The sequence below is a fragment of the Triticum urartu genome, chromosome 3 (genome assembly GCF_003073215.2).
Source record: "Triticum urartu cultivar G1812 chromosome 3, Tu2.1, whole genome shotgun sequence".
Lineage (NCBI taxonomy): Eukaryota > Viridiplantae > Streptophyta > Magnoliopsida > Poales > Poaceae > Triticum > Triticum urartu.
In genome coordinates, this window is record NC_053024.1 from 715141545 (window position 1) to 715149045 (window position 7501).

A 7501-nucleotide genomic window follows, 5' to 3' on the forward strand; every position below is an offset into this window, starting at 1 on the left:
AGTTAATGCATCGCGCCTAAAAGTTTTGGGATTACTATTTGGTTTTCGTAACGTGACTGATGCACTAATACGGAGGGAGTACACTAGTAGTCTTTGATAGCAATTTTTTGTTGGTAGCTTACAAAGCTGAGCGCTCGGTGAGTACAATAGTAGTCTGATTGATGAGACTTCAGATTTGAGCCATCTACCGGAAGGAATAAAACAATACACCATGTATTTATTTACAGAGGGAGTAGTACATTTTTTGTGACATGCATTACTAGATATTGCTAGTCAAATACTAAATCCAGATGGACGTGGTGGTACTACTAAATCCAGACGGTGGTGCTAGTACTAGTAGTAGTACTACCAATGTAGTAGCAGTGTACTACCCGTTTGTCAAATTATTACGTGCTGCTCGTCGCAGTGAAGTGACAATACCCTGCGCCAGAGATGACACTTGAGTATAGGCACCGTGTTTGGCATAACACATAAATCAGCCTCACCGTCTGCAGTCACTATCATCATGGCTATAGAGCTAGCCTGCTTACAACTAGCCGTGTTCGACATAATTTCCCGTGCGTAGATGCCCGTGCATTGCACGGAACACCAATATTGGGGGTGGACTGCGCCGGCAGCGGCCATCGCGCCAGATTTTTCCATGGCCTTCTAGATGTGGTGGGAGGAGATAAGGCTGATTGTGAGAGACAATGAGTTGTTTGTAAATAGGGAACAAGTGCGGGCATATTTTTTCAAAACTGGAGAAGTTTGGTTTGTATGCATCAGATCTAGATCCGGCGGCTATTGGTGAAAGATGGCAGGCACAACATCATCACCAACTCAGGACCTCTTTGATTCACATGATTTTGAAAACGCAGGAATAGGACACGACAATATTACAAGTTTCAAACTGATATTACAAATGTTAGTGAAGGAAATATGCCCTAGAGGCAATAAGAAAGTTATTATTTATTTCCTTGTATCATGATAAATGTTTATTATTCATGCTAGAATTGTATTAACCGGAAACATAATACATGTGTGAATACATAAACAAACAGAGTGTCACTAGTATGCCTCTACTTGACTAGCTCGTTGATCAAAGATGGTTAAGTTTCCTAACCATAGACATGAGTTGTCATTTGATTAACGGGATCACATCATTAGGAGAATGATGTGATTGACATGACCCATTCCGTTAGCTTAGCACACGATCGTTTAGTATGTTGCTATTGCTTTCTTCATGACTTATACATGTTCCTATGACTATGAGATTATGCAACTCCCGTTTACCGGAGGAACACTTTGTGTGCTACTAAACGTCACAACATAACTGGGTGATTATAAAGGTGCTCTACAGGTGTCTATGAAGGTACTTGTTGGGTTGGCGTATTTCGAGATTAGGATTTGTCACTCCGATTGTCGGAGAGGTATCTCTGGGCCCTCTCGGTAATGCACATCACTTAAGCCTTGCAAGCATTGCAACCAATGAGTTAGTTGCGGGATGATGTATTACGGAACGAGTAAAGAGACTTGCCGGTAACGAGATTGAACTAGGTATTGAGGTACCGACGATCGAATCTCGGGCAAGTAACATACCGATGACAAAGGGAACAACGTATGTTGTTATGCGGTCTGACCGATAAAGATCTTCGTAGAATATGTAGGAGCCAATATGGGCATCTAGGTTCCGCTATTGGTTATTGACCGGAGACGTGTCTCGGTCATGTCTACATAGTTCTCGAACCCGTAGGGTCCACACGCTTAACGTTACGATGACAGTTTTATTATGAGTTTATGTGTTTTGATGTACCGAAGGTTGTTCGGAGCCCCGGATGTGATCACGGACATGACGAGGAGTCTCGAAATGGTCAAGACATGAAGATTGATATATTGGAAGCCTATGTTTGGATATCGGAAGTGTTCCGGGTAAAATCGGGATTTTACCGGAGTACCGGGAGGTTACCGGAACCCCCCGGGAATCAAATGGGCCTTAGTGGGCCTAGGTGGAAGAGAGGAGAGGAGGCAAGGGCTGGCCGCGCGCCCCTCCCCCTAGTCCGAATAGGACAAGGAGAGGGGGGCGGCGCCGCCCCTTCCTTCCTTCTCCTCCACTCCTTCCCCCTCAAGTCCTAATCCAACTAGGAAAGGGGGGAGTCCTACTCCCAGTGGGAGTAGGACTCCTCCTGGCGCGCCCTCTCCCTTGGCCGGCCGCACCCCCCCTTGCTCCTTTATATACGGGGGCAGGGGGCACCCCATAGACACAAAAATTGATCATTGATCTCTTAGCCGTGTGCGGTGCCCCCCTCCACCATAGTCCACCTCGATAATACTGTAGCGGTGCTTAGGCGAAGCCCTGCATCGGTAGAACATCAACATCGTCACCACGCCGTCGTGCTGACGAAACTCTCCCTCAACACTCAGCTGGATCGGAGTTCGAGGGACGTCATCAGGCTGAACGTGTGCTGAACTCGGAGGTGCTGTACGTTCGGTACTTGATCGGTCGGATCGTGAAGACGTACGACTACAGCAACCGCGTTGTGCTAACGCTTCTGCTTTCGGTCTACGAGGGTACGTGGACAACACTCTCCCCTCTCGTTGCTATGCATCACCATGATCTTGCGTGTGCGCAGGAAATTTTTTGAAATTACTACGTTCCCCAACAGTGGTATCCGAGCCTGGTTTTATGCGTTGATGTTATATGCACGAGTAGAACACAAGTGAGTTGTGGGCGATTTAAGTCATACTTCTTACCAGCATGTCATACTTTGGTTCGGCGGTATTGTTGGATGAAGCGGCCCGGACTGACATTACGCGTACGCTTACGCGAGACTGGTTCTACCGACGTGCTTTGCACATAGGTGGCTGGCGGGTGTCAGTTTCTCCAACTTTAGTTGAACCGAGTGTGGCTACGCCCGGTCCTTGCGAAGGTTAAAACAGCACCAACTTGACAAACTAACATTGTGGTTTTGATGCGTAGGTAAGAACGGTTCTTGCTAAGCCCGTAGCAGCCACATAAAACTTGCAACAACAAAGTAGAGGACGTCTAACTTGTTTTTGCAGGGCATGTTGTGATGTGATATGGTCAAGACATGATGCTAAATTTTATTGTATGAGATGATCATGTTTTGTAACCGAGTTATCGGCAACTGGCAGGAGCCATATGGTTGTCGCTTTATTGTATGCAATGCAATCGCCCTGTAATGCTTTACTTTATCACTAAGCGGTAGCGATAGTCGTGGAAGCATAAGATTGGCGAGACGACAACGATGCTACGATGGAGATCAAGGTGTCACGTCGGTGACGATGGTGATCATGACGGTGATTCGGAGATGGAGATCACAAGCACAAGATGATGATGGCCATATCATATCACTTATATTGATTGCATGTGATGTTTATCTTTTATGCATCCTATCTTACTTTGATTGACGGTAGCATTATAAGATGATTGCTCACTAAATTTCAAGATAAAAGTGTTCTCCCTGAGTATGCACCGTTGCCAAAGTTCGTCGTGCCCAGTCACCACGTGATGATCGGGTGTGATAAGCTCTACGTCCATCTACAACGGGTGCAAGCCAGTTTTGCACACGCAGAATACTTAGGTTAAACTTGACGAGCCTAGCATATGCAGATATGGCCTCAGAACACTGAGACCGAAAGGTCGAGCGTGAATCATATAGTAGATATGATCAACATAGTGATGTTCACCATTGAAAGCTACTCCATTTCACGTGATGATTGGTTATGGTTTAGTTGATTTGGATCACATGATCACTTAGAGGATTAGAGGGATGTCTTTCTAAGTGGGAGTTCTTAAGTAATATGATTAATTAAACTTAAATTTATCATGAACTTAGTACCTGATAGTATCTTGCTTGTCTATGTTTGATTGTAGATAGATGGCCCGTGTTGTTGTTCCGTTGAATTTTAATGCGTTCCTTGAGAAAGAAAAGTTGAAAGATGATGGTAGCAATTACACGGACTGGGTCCGTAACTTGAGGATTATCCTCGTTGCTGCACAGAAGAATTACATCCTGGAAGCACCGCTGAGTGCCAGGCCTGCTGCTGATGCAACTGACGATGTTAAGAACGTCTGGCAAAGCAAAGCTGATGACTACTCGATAGTTCAGTGTGCCATGCTCTACGGCTTAGAACCGGGACTTCAACGATGTTTTGAACGTCATGGAGCATATGAGATGTTCCAGGAGTTGAAGTTAATATTTCAAGCAAATTCCCGGATTGAGAGATATGACGTCTCCAATAAGTTCTACAGCTGCAAGATGGAGGAGAATAGTTCTGTCAGTGAACATATACTCAGAATGTCTGGGTACCATAATCACTTGACTCAGCTGGGAGTTAATCTTCCGGTAGATAGTGTCATTGACAGAGTTCTTCAATCACTGCCACCAAGCTAAAAGAGCTTCGTGATGAACTATAATATGCAAGGGATGAATAAGACAATTCCCGAGCTCTTCGCAATGCTAAAAGCTGCGGAGGTATAAATCAAGAAGGAGCATCAAGTGTTGATGGTCAACAAGACCGCTAGTTTTAAGAAAAAGGGTAAAGGGAAGAAGAAGGTGAACTTCAAGAAGAACAGCAAGCAAGTTGCTGCTCAGGAGAAGAAACACAAGTCTGGACCTAAGCCTGAAACTGAGTGCTTCTACTGCAAGCAGACTGGTCACTGGAAGCGGAATTGCCCCAAGTATTTGGCGGATAAGAAGGATGGCAAGATGAACAAAGGTATATGTGATATACATGTTATTGATGTGTACCTTACTAGAGCTTGAAGTAGTACCTGGGTATTTGATACTGATTCTGTTGCTAATATTTGCAACTCGAAACAGGGACTACGGATTAAGCGAACACTGGCAAAGGACGAGGTGACGATGCGCGTGGGAAACGGTTCCAAAGTCGATGTGATCGCGGTCGGCACTCTACCTCTACATCTACCTTCGGGATTAGTATTAGACCTAAATAATTGTTATTTGGTGCCAGCGTTGAGCATGAACATTATATCTGGATCTTGTTTGATGTGAGACGGTTATTCATTTAAATCAGAGAATAATGGTTGTTCTATTTATACGAGTAATATCTTTTATGGTCATGCACCCTTGAAGAGTGGTCTATTTTTGATGAATCTCGATAGTAGTGATACACATATTCATAATGTTGAAGCCAAAAGATGCAGAGTTGATAATGATAGTGCAACTTATTTGTGGCACTGCCGTTTAGGTCATATCGGTATAAAGCGCATGAAGAAACTCCATACTGATGGACTTTTGGAACCACTTGATTATGAATCACTTGGTACTTGCGAACCGTGCCTCATGGGCAAGATGACTAAAACGCCGTTCACCGGTACTATGGAGAGAGCAACAGATTTGTTGGAAATCATACATACAGATGTATGTGGTCCGATGAATGTTGAGGCTCGTGGCGGATATCGTTATTTTCTCACCTTCACAGATGATTTAAGCAGATATGGGTATATCTACTTAATGAAGCATAAGTCTGAAACATTTGAAAAGTTCAAAGAATTTCAGAGTGAAGTTGAAAATCATCCTAACAAGAAAATAAAGTTTCTACGATCTGATAGTGGAGGAGAATATTTGAGCTACGAGTTTGGTCTACATTTGAAACAATGCGGAATAGTTTCGCAACTCACGCCACCCGGAACACCACAGCGTAATAGTGTGTCTGAACGTCGTAATCGCACTTTACTTGATATGGTGCGATCTATGATGTCTCTTACAGATTTACCGCTATTGTTTTGGGGTTATACTTTAGAGACGGCCGCATTCACGTTAAATAGGGCACCATCAAAATCCGTTGAGACAACGCCTTATGAACTGTGGTTTGGCAAGAAGCCAAAGTTGTCATTTCTTAAATTTTGGGGCTGCGATGCTTATGTGAAAAAGCTTCAACCTGATAAGCTCGAACCCAAATCAGAGAAATGTGTCTTCATAGGATACCCAAAGGAGACTATTGGGTACACCTTCTATCACAGATCCGAAGGCAAGACATTTGTTGCTAAGAATGGACCTTTCTAGAGAAGGAGTTTCTCTAGAAAGAAGTGAGTGGGAGGAAAGTAGAACTTGATGAGGTAACTGTACCTGCTCCCTTATTGGAAAGTAGTACATCACAGAAATCAGTTTCTGTGACACCTACACCAACTAGTGAGGAAGTTAATGATGATGATCATGAAACGTCAGATTAAGTTGCTACTGATCTTCGTAGATCAACCAGAGTAAGATCCGCACCAGAGTGGTACAGTAATCCTGTTCTGGAAGTCATGCTACTAGATCATGATGAACCTACAAACTATGAAGAAGCGATGGTGAGCCCAGATTCCGCAAAATGGCTTGAAGCCATGAAATCGGAGATGGGATCCATGTATGAGAACAAAGTATGGACTTTGGTTGACTTGCCCGATGATCGGCAAGCCATTGAGAATAAATGGATCTTTAAGAAGAAGACTGACGCTGATGGTAATGTTACTGTCTACAAAGCTCGACTTGTCGCGAAAGGTTTTCGGCAAGTTCAAGGGATTGACTACGATGAGACCTTCTCACCCGTAGCGATGCTTAAGTCCGTCCGAATCATGTTAGCAATTGCCGCATTTTATGATTATGAAATTTGGCAAATGGATGTCAAAACTGCATTCCTGAATGGATTTCTGGAAGAAGAGTTGTATATGATGCAACCGGAAGGTTTTATCGATCCAAAGGGAACTAACAAAGTGTGCAAGCTCCAACGATCCATTTATGGACTGGTGCAAGCCTCTCGGAGTTGGAATAAACACTTTGATAGTGTGATCAAAGCATTTGGTTTTATACAGACTTTTGAAGAAGCATGTATTTATAAGAAAGTGAGTGGGAGCTCTGTAGCATTTATGATATTATATGTGGATGACATATTGCTGATTGGAAATAATATAGAATTTCTAGATAGCATAAAGGGATACTTGAATAAGAGTTTTTCGATGAAAGACCTCGGTGAAGCTGCTTATATATTGGGCATTAAGATCTATAGAGATAGATCAAGACGCTTAATTGGACTTTCACAAAGCACATACCTTGACAAAGTTTTGAAGAAGTTCAAAATGGATCAAGCAAAGAAAGGGTTCTTGCCTGTGTTACAAGGTGTGAAGTTGAGTAAGACTCAATGCCCGACCACTACAGAAGATAGAGAGAAAATGAAAGATGTTCCCTATGCTTCAGCCATAGGCTCTATCATGTATGCAATGTTGTGTACCAGACCTGATGTGTGCCTTGCTATAAGTCTAGCAGAGAGGTACCAAAGTAATCCAGGAGTACTTGACAGTGGTCAAGAACATCCTGAAGTACCTGAAAAGGACTAAGGATATGTTTCTCGTTTATGGAGGTGACAAAGATCTCATCGTAAATGGTTATGTTGATGCAAGCTTTGACACTGATCCGGACGATTCTAAATCGCAAACCGGATACATGTTTACATTGAACGGAGGAGCTGTCAGTTGGTGCAGTTCTAAACAAAGCGTCGT